The following is an 18,107-nucleotide window of genomic DNA, read 5'->3' on the forward strand; positions in this document are numbered from 1 at the left end:
ATGTGTCAAAAAGTGATTGATCTACGTATTTCTGTGTCTTATGTTTATGCCCTTTTAAGGACATCCTGTCCAGACGTCCTCATGCTATTTAGGGTGTGCTTGTGTAACATGACAGTGCAGCTCTTTCTTTGAAGTAAAGTAAATGTTTGGAATAAAAAGTAATGGCCTGATGATTGATGTTTGGTGATTTTGTTGACCTGAAAGAAAATGTGTTTGAAAAATGTGAAACTTTTGTAGTTTTGTAGTGAATGGGGGAGGCCTGAGTTTGAACTGTTTGAAAAATATGAAACAGTTTGAAATTTTTGTAGTGAACTTATGGAGCTGCTGTGTAGTGAGCTTGTGACCCCTTGTAGATTGAAAAAGTTATTTCCTGGGTAGGTCTGCCTGAGTATAAGTAAGTGTTAGACTTGTCCTGTGAACACTACGAGTGACAAGAAACCTCAAGAGAGATAAATAAAAAACTCTAAAGAAGAAATGAATAAAACATGGATTTGTTCAGTACTGACACGCCCGTGATGACCTTTAACATCGGAAGTAGGACCCTGGCTAAAACGGAGAAAGGGATGAGTATAATTCAGCAATATATGATGCTCCAAAAAAGTGTTTTCTAAATTTGTATAGAACGAAAATATCACCCAAAACTGTGTACAAATCACAGGGGATCATGAGCCTGCTATACAGACCAGTGGTAATTTATCCTACATGTTAGGGATGATGAGCTAGCTATACAGACCAGTGGTAATTTATCTTACATGTTAGGGATCATGAGCTAGCTATACAGACCAGTGGTAATTTATCCTACATGTTGGGGATGATGAGCTAGCTATACAGACCAGTGGTAATTTATCCTACATGTTAGGGATCATGAGCTAGCTATACAGACCAGTGGTAATTTATCCTACATGTTGGGGATGATGAGCTATACAGACCAGTGGTAATTTATCCTACATGTTAGGGATGATGAGCTATACAGACCAGTGGTAATTTATCCTACATGTTGGGGATGATGAGCTAGCTATACAGACCAGTGGTAATTTATCCTACATGTTGGGGATGATGAGCTAGCTATACAGACCAGTGGTAATTTATCCTACATGTTGGGGATGATGAGCTACCTATACAGACCAGTGGTAATTTATCCTACATGTTGGGGATGATGAGCTAGTTATACAGACCAGTGGTAATTTATCCTACATGTTGGGGATGATGAGCTAGCTATACAGACCAGTGGTAATTTATCCTACATGTTGGGGATGATTAGCTAGCTATACAGACCAGTGGTAATTTATCCTACATGTTGGGGATGATCCGCTAGCTATACAGACCAGTGGTAATTTATCCTACATGTTGGGGATGATTAGCTAGCTATACAGACCAGTGGTAATTTATCCTACATGTTGGGGATGATGAGCTATCTATACAGACCAGTGGTAATTTATCCTACATGTTGGGGGTAATGAGCAAGCTATACAGACCAGTGGTAATTTATCCTACATGTTGGGGATGATCCACTAGCTATACAGACCAGTGGTAATTTATCCTACATGTTGGGGATGATGAGCTAGCTATACAGACCAGTGGTAATTTATCCTACATGTTGGGGATGATGAGCTACCTATACAGACCAGTGGTAATTTATCCTACATGTTGGGGATGATGAGCTACCTATACAGACCAGTGGTAATTTATCCTACATGTTGGGGATGATGAGCTACCTATACAGACCAGTGGTAATTTATCCTACATGTTGGGGATGATGAGCTAGCTATACAGACCAGTGGTAATTTATCCTACATGTTGGGGATGGAACCCAATAAATGGGAGTTTGGGCTTGTGATGAACTACCTATTGAGAAATGGAAGGATCGACCTGCCATGTTTATTGTCAATACCCATCCTAAACACATGCCTGGTGAACATTGGTTAGCTGTGACATTAGAAGATGACGAAGGAGGTAGAAAAATCTCAACCTTTTTTTATTCTGCAGTTTCCCCCCAGATTTTCAACAGTGTTTGAACAAAAATAGATCAAAGATCTACTGCAGCATCAAACAAGTACAAGATAACCTTTCCTTCCTGTGGTCACCACTGTGTATTCTACCTGTGGTCAACACTGTGTATTCTACCTGTGGTCACCACTGTGTATTCTACCTGTGGTCAACACTGTGTATTCTACCTGTGGTCAACACTGTGTATTCTACCTGTGGTCACCACTGTGTATTCTACCTGTGGTCAACACTGTGTATTCTACCTGTGGTCAACACTGTGTATTCTACCTGTGGTCACCACTGTGTATTCTACCTGTGGTCACCACTGTGTATTCTACCTGTGGTCAACACTGTGTATTCTACCTGTGGTCAACACTGTGTATTCTACCTGTGGTCACCACTGTGTATTCTACCTGTGGTCACCACTGTGTATTCTACCTGTGGTCAACACTGTGTATTCTACCTGTGGTCAACACTGTGTATTCTACCTGTGGTCAACACTGTGTATCCTACCTGTGGTCAACACTGTGTATTCTACCTGTGGTCAACACTGTGTATTCTACCTGTGGTCACCACTGTGTATTCTACCTGTGGTCAACACTGTGTATTCTACCTGTGGTCAACACTGTGTATTCTACCTGTGGTCAACACTGTGTATTCTACCTGTGGTCACCACTGTGTATTCTACCTGTGGTCACCACTGTGTATTCTACCTGTGGTCACCACTGTGTATTCTACCTATGGTCACCACTGTGTATTCTACCTGTGGTCACCACTGTGTATTCTACCTGTGGTCAACACTGTGTATTCTACATGTGGTCACCACTGTGTATTCTACCTGTGGTCACCACTGTGTATTCTACCTGTGGTCACCACTGTGTATTCTACCTATGGTCACCACTGTGTATTCTACCTGTGGTCACCACTGTGTATTCTACCTGTGGTCAACACTGTGTATTCTACATGTGGTCACCACTGTGTATTCTACCTGTGGTCACCACTGTGTATTCTACCTGTGGTCAACACTGTGTATTCTACCTGTGGTCACCACTGTGTATTCTACCTGTGGTCACCACTGTGTATTCTACCTGTGGTCACCACTGTGTATTCTACCTGTGGTCACCACTGTGTATTCTACCTGTGGTCACCACTGTGTATTCTACCTGTGGTCAACACTGTGTATCCTACCTGTGGTCAACACTGTGTATTCTACCTGTGGTCAACACTGTGTATCCTACCTGTGGTCAACACTGTGTATTCTACCTGTGGTCACCACTGTGTATTCTACCTGTGGTCAACACTGTGTATTCTACCTGTGGTCAACACTGTGTATTCTACCTGTGGTCACCACTGTGTATTCTACCTGTGGTCACCACTGTGTATTCTACCTATGCCAAAGAGCCCGTGCAGTTTCTTTTGAAGATGTTATGTCTCTTTATAATGATGATTTAAGAAGGAATGATAGCACTGTAGATTGTTTTGTTAGAAAATATCAGAAGTGTTTAAGTATGTGTCGTCTAAGACCCTGTAATCAATGTGTACACTCACGTCAAATGTTAAAGAATGTCACAAATGTTAAATTGCAATTTTTTTTTAAATAAAATGTATTGAATTTAATCAAAAGTCATTGAAAAGTCTAAGCACTCTGAGAGATCAGCGTTAGGAAACGGTCCGGAGGTGTTCAGGGGTGAGGACTCCATAAATGAGTTATTATTAACCCTTTCAAAAGGAGGTGTTCAGGGGTGAGGACTCATCTATAAATTAGTTATTATTAACCCTTTCAAAAGGGGGAGGGGTTCCAAGAACATCTTCAGGAGTGCTGTAGCTCTTTAAATGGTTTTGTTTTAAAGTTTGAATCTGTTGGTGTTAAGGGAATTCTGTTCCCAATGTTAATAAACTGAACTTCAATTAAACTACTCAGTCTGCACCCCAGAGTTTGTAAGATTCTGGTTAAATGACACAGACGGAGGCCCAGCTTACAATAGTCAGCCATGTTTATTCACGAGAGCTCTGAAATTCATACAATGCACACAGCCTTTTATATTACACATTTCGTCATACAAATGCCCCTCCTCTTCTCTAACATTGCAATGCTGCTCCAATACATACATTGCTTATCATATCCTGCACATACTAAATAATCTACTGCAAGCCTAACGTTTTCTCCCCTCCCTGGGTGGGGAGACCTTCTTCCTGTTATCAGTTTCACAGTAGTCACAAGTTGTCTGCTGTCTGGTAACAGTTTCCCTTTTCCTTGAATGTCTTGCTTACATTGCTAAATCATTAAGCTTCAACTTTTCCCACACACACACACACATTAGTACATTAATCTTATAATCACTCGGTTATACATTTTCAGGGTGAAATCATTTAGTCAAACCTTTAATCATATCATTTCCATTACAGTTGGTGAAGCTTATAGTTTGGTACACCTGAGAGTGGAATGTTGAGGACTGCCAGGGCTTCAAGAAACTGACTCCACCCAGGAGGTCTTCTATCATCAACAATCTGGTGGGATGCAGTGGTACTTTTAAGCAAGTCCATCATGTGAGAACCCTTGACAACATTCCCCTGAAAGATAAACTCTCCTTTGTCATTCCAAGTAGCGGCCCCCTTTGAGTCTTTTATCTTGTTCATAATGTATCTAACATTATCTTCAACATGCATTTGATCTTCAACCTGTAAGGTCTCTGGTCCAGACATTACAGGGGCAGGGCTCTCTCTATGCGTCATCCTTTAAGGTTTCCGATGGGGAAAGCGATAAATGGTTGGTCTCTCTCTCACCTTGTTTTACCAAGGCCAAATACCTTTGCAAGAGGTTTGTGTATTTTTGGACCTTTATCATAGGGATTCAAACCTTTTCTATTCAAAATATCCTTCGTGGCCATATCCAATACATGTTCCACTGTTTGTCTGATATTTTCAGGACCCTGTAATTGTTGTTTAAGTCTATACAACTCTTGTTGAGGCACTATGTACATTTTATTGGCCATTACACTCTGTGTTCAATCCCCACGCCTGGCAGCAATAAGGCTGGTGATGAAGGACACGGCTATACTGAGTAAAGGTAGAAGATATACCATACAACAGTCTGGCAGCAATAAGGCTGGTGATGAAGGACACGGCTATACTGAGTAAAGTTAGAAGATATACCATACAACAGTCTGGCAGCAATAAGGCTGGTGATGAAGGACACGGCTATACTGAGTAAAGGTAGAAGATATACCATACAACAGTCTGGCAGCAATAAGGCTGGTGATGAAGGACACGGCTATACTGAGTAAAGGTAGAAGATATACCATACTACAGTCTGGGGGTTGTCTTTTCTTTTCAAGCCTAGCCCTTTTATTGGCAAAGAGTTTGATCACAGTCTTTTGTCTCTTTAATTCTTTTAATTGGGTCAGGGTGAGTGGAATGGGTCCTTTGAGAAGATTCAAAGCAATCTCTCACAGGGATAATATGAGATCTGAAGAACAGTGACCCAAGATGGCCTTACGTTCTTTAGGGCTAGCCCCAACTAGGGTTCTCAAGGGCGGTAAGTTTCTTTTTAAACGCAGAGACATAGCGGTTACTTTTTAGGAATGTAAACCGCCGGCCACACCCACGGAAACAAGCCTGTTCGGAGCCTCAGGTGTTCTGGAGTATTTGATTTTAAATCCATGATTAAATAAGAAAATGATGCTTTGGTAGTGTCCTCACATCTCTCCATAAAGTAGGATTTCGTTCCAGGGTACATCTCTGAGCTAAAGTGTTTATTTGTAGTTTGTCTCTAGGGTTTTTGAACAAAACCATGTAATTGGCGTTCAAACTAATGGTACGGCGATGGAAACATATTGAACTTTATATTTTTCATTCTGTACATGAAAACTTTACATTGTGTTCTCTACACCATCATGAACTGACTTTTATCTGTAACAAGTCAGTTTGTTGGAAACACACCACTGGTGGGAAAATGTGCATATTTTCTTTATACAGATTTTTTTATATTCGCATCAAAATTTGTCGCCAATTGGATGGAAACCTAGCTACTGATGGTAACCTAGCTACTGATGGTAACCTAGCTACTGATGGAAACCTAGCTACTGATGGAAACCTAGCTACTGATGGAAACCTAGCTACTGATGGACACCTAGCTACTGATGGAAACCTAGCTGCTGATGGAAACCTAGCTACTGATCGGTCCCTAGCTACTGATGGAAACCTAGCTACTGATGGAAACCTAGCTACTGATGGGTCCCTAGCTACTGATGGAAACCTAGCTACTGATGGTAACCTAGCTACTGATGGAAACCTAGCTACTGATGGAAACCTAGCTACTGATGGACACCTAGCTACTGATGGAAGCCTAGCTATTGATGGACACCTAGCTACTGATGGAAACCTAGCTGCTGATGGACGCCTAGCTACTGATGGAAGCCTAGCTACTGATGGAAGCCTAGCTACTGATGGACACCTTGCTACAGATGGAAACCTAGCTGCTGATGGACGCCTAGCTACTGATGGAAGCCTAGCTACTGATGGAAGCCTAGCTACTGATGGACACCTTGCTACTGATGGAAACCTAGCTGCTGATGGACGCCTAGCTACTGATGGAAGCCTAGCTACTGATGGAAGCCTAGCTACTGATGGACACCTAGCTACTGATGGAAGCCTAGCTACTGATGGACACCTTGCTACAGATGGAAACCTAGGTACTGATGGAACTTCCTCTTCTCTTCTTCTCTTTTTAATTAATTCTTCTTAGTATTGTGAAATTCACTGTGAAATTAGCCGGCCCTAAATATGCTGGATGTGTTTTTTAGTTTTTTTACTTTATTGAGCGAGTGTGTGCTGTTGGAAAATGTGACACAACTATAATTTTATTTGGAATTGAAATGTTAATTAGACCTTGAGGTAGAGGAAATGTAAGAGAGCTTTTGGGGAAAGAAATTGCATGGCGACAGTCTGGGGTTGAGAGAAGAGTAGGTGTGTTATTGTAACAGGAAATAACACTTAAACCGCATCCTGTTTGTCTGCAGTTAGGGGTATACTGAGAAAATGTGTTTTGTATACTTAGAAAAACAGTGAATGTTGGAAAAGGAACAGTATTTTCTGCAGAGAAATAGTATCTGTACACTTAAAATACATCAAATAGAATATAAAAAGTGCACTAGCCAAACAATGAGCCATCTGGAACTCTGTACTGTTGGGGCCTTTGTAGAGATTGTTTGCTTACAGTCCTACTGTGCTCTGAGACTAAGATAAACATCTGCCAGGATGGGAGGGGTTCTCTTTCCTTTTCATTCTCACTCTAGGATAGGGGTTCTCGCTCTCTTTCTCGTTCATTGTCTGTCTGTCTGTCTGTCTGTCTGTCTGTCTGTCTGTCTGTCCCTCTCACTCTCACTCTCACACAATAACATTTATTTTTATTTTTTATTTAACCTTTATTTAACTAGACAAGTCAGTTAAGAACAAATTCTAATTTACAATGACAACCTACACCAGCCAAACTCGGACGACGTGACTGTGACGCCGCAGTAAATGTCTATTACCAGAAAGATAAGGATCTTCTTTCAATAAATACAATATATTATGTTTGTTTTGGAATAACTTCTGAAATAAATCTTTGTTGAACCAAATATTTAGGTGCTACTGATATGGTGGAACAGAAAGTCAAGTGTTATTGACAATTTATCAAACTCGAATGGATTTGAAATACATAAGAGTAAAACATATTTGTAACTGTTTTCTAGGTAACAGCAATTGTATTTAATTTGGTAAGGTTCAGTACACATTTGGCGTTTTAGACATTTGGACTTCTGAAGAATACAAAAATATGTTTTCATGAGTTCACTCATGTTCTGTAGATTGAGGTTTGAGAGAAAGAGATGGGGAGCAATTGCTCCAAAGGGAGGAGAGAGGAGAGGGACATTACCACTTCCTCCAAAAAGAGAAGTTTGTCTTTGGGAAGAAGCAAGGAGTACACTGAAGGGAGGATAGCAGAGGGCAACAGTGGAGAAACGCTCTTTCAACAAAGGTGAGACCAATTTCCCTGAAATGGTTCAAGTCAGTTTTGCCTTGTGTTGTAGTACCAGGATGAGGACATAGAGGCCAGTGTTACCTCTTTCTCTCTCTGTCTCTCCTAGTTTTCTTGGCCTACAATCTCCAGTCTCCCCAGCCTACAATCACCAGTCTCCCCAGTCTACAATCCCCAGTCTACAATCCCCAGTCTACAATCCCCAGTCTCCCCAGCCTACAATCCCTAGTCTCCCCAGCCTACAATCCCCAGTCTCCCCAGCCTACAATCACCAGTCTACAATCCCCAGTCCCTGAAGCCTACAATCCCCAGTCTACAATCCCCAGTCCCCCCAGCCTACAATCCCCAGTCCCCGCAGCCTACAATCCCCAGTCTACAATCCCCAGTCTCCCCAGCCTACAATCCCCAGTCCCCTCGGCCTACAATCCCCAGTCTCCCTAGCCTACAATCATCAGTCTCCCCAGTCTACAATCCCCAGTCTCCCCAGCCTACAATCCCCAGTCTCCCTAGCCTACAATCCCCAGTCTCCCTAGCCTACAATCCCCAGTCTCCCCGGCCTACAATCCCCAGTCTCCCCGGCCTACAATCCCCAGTCTCCCCAGCCTACAATCCCCAGCCTACAATCCCCAGTCTCCCCAGCCCTACAATCCCCAGTCTCCCCAGTCTACAATCCCCAGTCTCCCCAGCCTACAATCCCCAGTCTCCCCAGCCTACAATCCCCAGTCTCCCCAGCCTACAATCCCCAGTCTCCCCAGCCTACAATCCCCAGTCTCCCCAGCCTACAATCCCCAGTCTCCCCAGCCTACAATCCCCAGTCTCCCCAGCCTACAATCCCCAGTCTCCCCAGCCTACAATCCCAGTCTCCCCAGCCTACAATCCCCAGTCTCCCCAGCCTACAATCACCAGTCTCCCGAGTCTACAATCCCCAGTCTCCCCAGCCTACAATCCCCAGTCTCCCCAGCCTACAATCCCCAGTCTCCCCAGCCTACAATCACCAGTCTCCCCAGTCTACAATCCCCAGTCTCCCCAGCCTACAATCCCCAGTCCCCCCGGCCTACAACCTCCAGTCTCCCTAGCCTACAATCCCCAGTCTCCCCAGCCTACAATCCCCAGTCTCCCTAGCCTACAATCCCCAGTCTCCCCAGCCTACAATCCCCAGTCCCCCCGACCTACAATCCCCAGTCTCCCCAGCCTACAATCCCCAGTCTCCCCAGCCCTACAATCCCCAGTCTCCCCAGTCTACAATCCCCAGTCTCCCCAGCCTACAATCCCCAGTCTACAATCACCAGTCTCCCCAGTCTACAATCCCCAGTCTCCCCAGCCTATAGAATATAATATATTTTCCTATTTTGTTCAATTTCTAGATGACTCCTCCCAGGTTGCACAATGCAGTGCCACGCTAAAAGGGTAAGTTGTCAAACGTTTTACTTTGTGCGCGTGTGGTGTGTGATGTGTGATGTGGTGTGGGTGTAAATTAATCGTTTTTTTGGTTAAACCATCTCTCTTTTTCCACAGTGAGTTGCGTGGTGGTCTGTCTCCAGTATCCAGAGAGACCCAGAGCGCATCAAGGAACACACACTACCACCACAATATGAAGATAAAGACAAAACAAAGAAGACCAAATACATAATGAATGATAAACACATATGCTTAATGCACTATTATGATGCATGACATAGGAGCTAATAGGTTATTTTGCATTGCGTATTATGCAGATGCATGCACATATAATGCATTACGAAGAGGGTATTCATAGGTGGTGTTACCATAGGAGGTGTTACCATAGGAGGTGTTACCATAGGAGGTGTTACCATAGGAGGTGTTACCATAGGTGGTGTTACCATAGGTGGTGTTACCATAGGAGATGTTACCATATGAGGTGTTACCATAGCTGGTGTTACCATAGGTGGTGTTACCATAGCCATATGAGGTGTTACCATAGCTGGTGTTACCATAGGTGGTGTTACCATAGGTGGTGTTACCATAGGAGGTGTTACCAGGGCTCCGGGCAGCCGAGCGGAAATGGAGGAAAACTCGCCTCCCTGCGGACCTGGCATCCTTTCACTCCCTCCTCTCTACATTCTCCTATTCCACAATAATCATATTACTTGGAGTTTTTAAAACAAGCACTTTATAAACTGCACAAGCACCAGAAACGCTGCTGTTTTGACAAGTAGCAATAAATCACTGATATCGATTAGGGGGGAAATCAGGTTGTACGTGATGTTGAAACTAACACAACTAAAAAACACATGGAAATGGGAGATATCTGTTACCTCACTGGTTAGAGGACAACCTGCAGAAGACAGTCAGCTACATTTCGGAGTGATGCATTTAAATTTAGGGGTCGCTGAACAAAGGAACACTTATTTGTCATCACTCATCAATATCATGCTAAAATCATTTGAGCGAGAGGAGGGAGATGAGGTTGCACATCCTATTAAAACTAACAGCTCAAAAACCACACGGAATCTGGGAATAATGTGTACATCACTGGTTAGAGGACAATTTGTAGGAAACAGCTAGCTACATTTTGAAGTGTTGCATGGTATGTGTAACACAGCTCTTATTGAGTTAATCACTTTTTGTTAAATCACATAAATAGTAACTCTTTCAATTCAGAGCCTGGATTTTCCCCCTGAGGCTAATATCCATATCATGTTGAAATCAATAGAACAGGGAGCAAACATTCTACATTGTGACATTATTAAAATACTCCTAGTACAATGTTAAAACATTCTACATTGTGACATTAACTCATTGATATCATGAAACAGCTCCTTTATGTATTTTCTGATATTTAACCAGAGATCTTTTATCAGATTATCTCTGGTCACAGCTATGAGGTTTCTCTCATGTGTGTGTTCTCTGGTGTCTTGTCAGCTGGCCAGATCGAATAAAAGTCTTCCCACATTGATCACAGCTATAATATTTCTCTCCTGTGTGTGTTCTCTGGTGTAATGTTAGCTTGTCAGATCGAACAAAACTCTTCCCACATTGATCACAGATATAAGGTTTCTCTCCTGTGTGTGTTCTCTGGTGTACAGTCAGTGTGCTAGATGCAGCAAAACTCTTCCCACATTGACCACAGCTATAAGGTTTCTCTCCTGTGTGTGTTCTCTGGTGTTTTGTCAGCTGGCCAGATCGAACAAAACTCTTCCCACATTGAGCACAGATAAATGGTTTCTCTCCTGTGTGTGTTCTCTGGTGCACTGTCAGATCTCCAGATTGACAATAACTCTTCCCACATTGACCACAGCTATAAGGTTTCTCTCCTGTGTGTCTTCTCTGATGCACTGTCAGATCTCCAGATTGACCAAAACTCTTCCCACATTGACCACAGCTATAAGGTTTCTCTCCTGTGTGTGTTCTCTGGTGTATTGTCAGCTGGCCAGAACGAACAAAACTCTTCCCACATTGAACACAGATATAAGATTTCTCTCCTGTGTGTATTCTCTGGTGCACTGTCAGATAGCTAGATGTAGTAAAGCTCTTGCCACATTGAACACAGCTATAAGATTTCTCTCCTGTGTGTGTTCTCTGGTGTAATGTTAGCTGGTCAGATCGAACAAAACCAGAGGATCCACGATAGTCCCGTCTCTCTCCTGTGTTAATGACAAAGTCAGACAGATGGTTAAAGGCCCACAACAACAGAAATCCAATGTTTATTTGAGGTAAAAGGTGATGCCGAAACTCTAAGCAGTGTGCCAGACGACTTTTGGTCTCCAATATAGGCCCCTTTCTGTGTTTAATCAAATTGCGGCACGAGGGCGATGCGCACACAATTTGTCAATAAAGTTAAGATTTCTTTAATTTCTTTTTTATTTATTTTACCAGATAGTTTAGAACAAGTTCTCATTTTCAACTGCGACCTGGCCAAGATAAAGCAAAGCAGTGCAACAAAAACAACAACACAGAGTTACACATGGGATAAACAAACGTACAGTCAATAACACAACAGAAAAATCTATATACAGTGTGTGCAAATGGAGAATGGAGGTAAGGCAATAAATAGGCCATAGTAGAGAAGTAATTACAATTTAACAAATTAACACTGGAGTGATAGATGTACAGATGATTTTTACATTTACGTCATTTAGCAGACGCTCTTATCCAAAGCGACTTACAAATTGGTGCATTCACCTTATGATATCCAGATACCCCAGAATTCTATTTTCTGTTGTAAAGAAATGAGTTCAACCACCAGTTAACTCCTCCTTTACCCACTCCATTGAGTAAAGTAAAAGCCAATGGCCAGTATACAGTCTCCCTTCTCTATGTTTGACAAGTTGTAGCTGTGGCTAGGAGTGTTATTTATTCATTATTATTATTATATAATATATAATTAATACAATGTAGTCACAGTGAATTTGGTGGTGTTTTTTCTCCTGTTCAGATCATTTAGAAGTCGCTTGCATTTTGCCCCATAAATAAGTGTGAAAGTACCCCGTTTTTCCCACTAGATGCCGCTGTTACTGCTATTGCCACACTTTTTTTTTTTTATCAATTTTGCTGTGTTTATTAAATGGCTCACAACAATTTCTTTCCAACTTTGGGTAGAAAACCAATAGCTTTTTTCTCACAATGAAAATACACTGCTCAACAAAATAAAGGGAACACTAAAATAACACATCCTAGATCTGAATAAATGAAATAATCTTATTAAATACTTTTTTCTTTACATAGTTGAATGTGCTGACAACAAAATCACACAAAAATAATCAATGGAAATCCAATTCATCAAACCATGGAGGTCTGGATTTGGAGTCACACTCAAAATTAAAGTGGAAAACCACACTACAGGCTGATCCAACTTTGATGTAATGTCCTTAAAACAAGTCAAAATGAGGCTCAGTAGTGTGTGTGGCCTCCACGTGCCTGTATGACCTCCCTACAACACCTGGACTAAAGCATCCGCCAACTCCTGGACAGTCTGTGGTGCAACGTGGCGTTGGTGGATGGAGCGAGACATGATGTCCCAGATGTGCTCAATTGGATTCAGGTCTGGGGAATGGGCGAGCCAGTCCATAGCATCAATGTCTTCCTCTTGCAGGAACTGCTGACACACTCCAGCCACGTGAGGTCTAGCATTGTCTTGCATTAGGAGGAACCCAGGGCCAACCGCACCAGCATATGGTCTCACAAGGGGTCTGAGGATCTCATCTCGGTAACTAATGGCAGTCAGGCTACCTCTGGCGAGCACATGGAGGGCTGTGCGGCCCCCCAAAGAAATGCCACCCCACACCATGACTGACCCACCGCCAAACCGGTCATGCTGGAGGATGTTGCAGGCACCAGAACGTTCTCCACGGCGTCTCCAGACTCTGTCACGTCTGTCACGTGCTCAGTGTGAACCTGCTTTCATCTGTGAAGAGCACAAGGCGCCAGTGGCGAATTTGCCAATCTTGGTGTTCTCTGGCAAATGCCAAATGTCCTGCACGGTGTTGGGATGTAAGCACAACCCCCACCTGTGGACGTCGGGCCCTCATACCACCCTCATGGAGTCTGTTTCTGACCGTTTGAGCAGACACATGCACATTTGTGGCCTGCTGGAGGTCATTTTGCAGGGCTCTGGCAGTGCTCCTCCTGCTCCTCCTTGCACAAAGGCGGAGGTAGCGGTCCTGCTGCTGGGTTGTTGCCCTCCTACGGCCTCCTCCACGTCTCCTGATGTACTGGCCTGTCTCCTGGTAGAGCCTCCATGCTCTGGACACTACGCTGACAGACACAGCAAACCTTCTTGCCACAGCACGCATTGATGTGCCATCCTGGATGAGCTGCACTACCTGAGCCACTTGTGTGTGTTGTAGACTCTGTCTCATGCTTCCACTAGAGTGAAAGCACCGCCAGCATTCAAAAGTGACCAAAACATCAGCCAGGAAGCATAGGAACTGAGAAGTGGTCTGTGCTTACCACCTGCAGAACCACTCCTTTATTGGGGGTGTCTTGCTAATTGCCTATAATTTCCACCTGTTGTCTATTCCATTTGCACAACAGCATGTGAAATTTATTGTCAATCAGTGTTGCTTCCTAAGTGGACAGTTTGATTTCACAGAAGTGTGATTGACTTGGAGTTACATTGTGTTGTTTAAGTGTTCCCTTTATTTTTTTGAGCAGTATATATTCAGTATATATTCAGTACCAGTCAAAAGGGTTTTTCAAGGGTTTTTCTTTATTTTGACTACTTTCTACATTGTAGAATAATATTGAAGACATCAAAACTATGAAATAACATATGGAATCATGTTGTAACTAAAAAAGGGTTAAACAAATCAAAATATGTTATATTTGATATTCTTCAAAGTAGCCACCCTTTGCCTTGATGACAGCTTTGCACACTCTTGGCATTCTCTCAACCAGCTTCATGAGGTAGTCACCTGGAATACATTTAAATTAACAGGTGTGCCTTGTCAAAAGTTAATTTGTGGAATTTCTTTCCTTCTTTATGCATTTGAGCCAATCAGTTGTGTTGTGAAAAGGTAGGGGTGGTATACAGAAGATGGTCTTTTACCAAATAGGGCTAAGTCATTATTATGGAAAGAACAGCTCAAATAAGACATGAAGGTCAGTCAATGCAGAAAATGTCAAGAACTTTGAATGTTTCTTCAAGTGCAGTTGCAAAAACCATCAAGCACTATGATGAAAACTGGCTCTCATGAGGACCACTTTCTTCCAAAAGTGATGAGGTCCAAAAGGCACCGAATAGTAGGACTATAGTATAGTATATATAAAGTAGGAATATAGTAGTATAGGTTATATAATAGTAGAAATATAGTAGTATAGTATATATAATAGTAGGAATATAGTAGGATAGCATAGTATAGTATATATAATAGCAGGAATATAGTAGTATAATATATATAATAGTAGGAATATAGTAGGATAGTATAGTATAGTATATATAATAGTAGAAATATAGTAGTATAATATATAATAGTAGGAATATAGTAGGATAGCATAGTATAGTATATATAATAGTAGGAATATAGTAGTATAATATATATAATAGTAGGAATATAGTAAGATAGTATAGTATATATAATAGTAGTATAGTATAGTATATATAATAGTAGGAATATAGTATAGTATATAAAACAGTAGGAATATAGTAGTATAGTATATATAATAGTAGGAATATAGTAGGAAAGCATAGTATAGTATATATAATAGTAGGAATATAGTAGGATAGTATAGTATATATAATAGTAGTATAGTATAGTATATATAATAGTAGGAATATAGTAGTATAGTATATATAATAGTAGGAATATAGTAGTATAGTATAGATAATAGTAAGAATATAGTAGTATAGTATATATAATAGAAGGAATATAGTAGTATAGTATAGTATATATAACAGTAGGAATATAGTAGTATAGTATACTATATATAATAGTAGGAATATAGTAGTATAGTATATATAATAGTAGGAATATAGTAGTATAGTCTATATAACAGTAGGAATATAGTAGTATAGTATATATAACAGTAACAATATAGTAGTATAGTATATATAATAGTAGGAATATAGTAGTATAGTATATATAATAGTAGGAATATAGTAGTATAGTATAGATAATAGTATGAATATAGTAGTATAGTATAGTATATATAATAGTAGGAATATAGTAGTATAGTATATATAACAGTAGGAATATAGTAGTATAGTATATATAATAGTAGGAATACAGTAGTATAGTATAGTATATATAATAGTAGGAATATAGTAGTATAGTATATACAATAGTAGGAATATAGTAGTATAGTATAGTATATATAATAGTAGTATAGTATATATAATAGTAGGAATATAGTAGTATAGTATATATATAACTGTAGGAATATAGTAGTATAGTATATATAATAGTAGGAATATAGTAGTATAGTATATATATAACTGTAGGAATATAGTAGTATAGTATATATATAATAGTAGGAATATAGTAGTATAGTATATATATAACTGTAGGAATATAGTAGTATAGTATATATAATAGTAGTATAGTATATATAATAGTAGGAATATAGTAGTATAGTATATATATAACTGTAGGAATATAGTAGTATAGTATATATACTAGTAGGAATATAGTAGTATAGTATATATATAACTGTAGGAATATAGTAGTATAGTATATATACTAGTAGGAATATAGTAGTATAGTATATATATAACTGTAGGAATATAGTAGTATAGTATATATAATAGTAGGAATATAGTAGTATAGTATATATAATAGTAGATTGACCCAACTAGCATTTATTTTTATCACTATGCATTTATTTTGGGATTCCACCGTGGAAACGTAATTTTCCGAAGCGAGATTAGAGGAGAGTCTCATTTTATACAAGCACATTTTCATCAAGTTTGCCTCTCTTCGATTACCTTTGACCTTTTTCAAGAGAAGGCCAGAAAGGATGGAGGAGGTGAGCAACTCTAATTGAGAAAAGGCCTTAGACTTTGAATGCTTATTACAGCGCATCCCATGGGACACTCTGTTCCCTTGTTGCTGTCTGAGTAGTGTTGTTTTTTACCATTAATCTGTTAAGAGATTAATGAGAAGAAATCCATCAAAACAATAGGTTTGATTACATCAGAGCTCTATAATAAAGACAGAAGACTACAGTATTATGATCATGCTCTCATGAGAGCTCTTTAACAATACATAATGTCATGTTTATAGGCTGAGCAGAGCTCTATAATAATAGATCATGTTAATAGGCTGAGCAGAGCTCTATAATAATAGATAATGTCATGTTTACAGGCTGATCAGAGCTCTATAATAATAGATAATGTCATGTTTATAGGCTGAGCAGAGCTCTATAATAATAGATAATGTCATGTTTACAGGCTGAGCAGAGCTCCATAATAATAGATAATGTCATGTTTATAGGCTGAGCAGAGCTCTATAATAATAGATAATGTCATGTTTATAGGCTGAGCAGAGCTCTATAATAATAGATCATGTTTATAGGCTGATCAGAGCTCTATAATAATAGATAATGTCATGTTTATAGGTTGATCAGAGCTCTATAATAATATATATTACTATTCCAGTCAGTGTTAAAGGCTGCAGTTGATCCATTGTTAATAACGTTCTGTTGGTGTCCCACTTCATCTCTAAAGTAATAATGGACATTACTATCTTCTCTAAATTATATATTTTTGTTTAGCCACACCTTTCCTTCAAAATTGTTATTTTGAAGACTTACAAACTGTCCTTTTGCTATTATGTTCAGTCTCCCCAAAACGCTTGTCCTTTTGCTAATATGTTCAGTCTCCCCAAAACACTTGTCCTTTTGCTAATATGTTCAGGTCTCCCCAAAACGCTTGTCCTTTTGCTAACATGTTCAGTCTCCCCAAAACGCTTGTCCTTTTGCTAACATGTTCAGTCTCCCCAAAACGCTTGTCCTTTTGCTAACATGTTCAGGTCTCCCCAAAATGCTTGTCCTTTTGCTAATATGTTCAGTCTCCCCAAAACCACATGTCCTTTTGCTAATATGTTCAGTCTCCCCAAAACGCTTGTCCTTTTGCTAATATGTTAAGTCTCCCCAAAACGCTTGTCCTTTTGCTAATATGTTCAGTCTCCCCAAAACCACTGTCCATTTCATGTCAATAATGCTTCTTATTTGATGTATTTCTCCAACATTTAGAAATCAGCGTTTTGCTGGTATACACACTCTACACAAGGCCTACAATAGACACACGTCAAAAGTTTAATTTATAACTTGTTTGCCATTCTGTGAGACAATTAAGTTGTGATTTTGTGGTGGGAGGGACTCTGATGGTATACACATGTTACAGTTAACCAATAAGGCCAGAGGAAGTGTGGTATATGGCCAATATAGCATGGTTAAAGACTGTCCTTATGCACAACGCAACACAGAGTACCTGGATACAGCCCTTAGCCGTGGTATATTGGCCATCTATCACTGAGGTGTCTTATTGCTATTATAAACTGGTTACCAATGTAATCAGAACAGTAAAAATACATGGCCTGATATACCACGGCTGTCAGCCAATCAGCATTCAGGGCTTTAATCACCCATTTTAAAATGTAGTTTTAACATTATAACGTAAATTCCTATAGTACAGAACAACATTTTC

At 40.2% G+C, this 18,107-nt stretch overlaps 2 long non-coding RNA genes and 1 pseudogene across 2 annotated transcripts in view; 2 read left to right on the top strand and 1 right to left on the bottom strand.

The window, feature by feature from the left end:
• Nucleotides 1–18,107, bottom strand: part of LOC115152460 (uncharacterized) — a 313,979-nt gene that overhangs the window by 295,728 nt on the left and 144 nt on the right. The gene's annotated exons all lie outside the window — the stretch shown is intronic.
• Nucleotides 1–18,107, top strand: part of LOC115152442 (zinc finger protein 208-like) — a 339,225-nt pseudogene that overhangs the window by 291,131 nt on the left and 29,987 nt on the right.
• On the top strand, nt 9,292–9,611 carry LOC115152457 (uncharacterized). The gene is made up of 2 exons (XR_003867490.1): nt 9,292–9,409; nt 9,518–9,611. It is a non-coding gene; the product is annotated as an uncharacterized LOC115152457 (long non-coding RNA).

This window comes from Salmo trutta, chromosome 17 (assembly GCF_901001165.1).
Source record: "Salmo trutta chromosome 17, fSalTru1.1, whole genome shotgun sequence".
NCBI lineage: Eukaryota > Metazoa > Chordata > Actinopteri > Salmoniformes > Salmonidae > Salmo > Salmo trutta.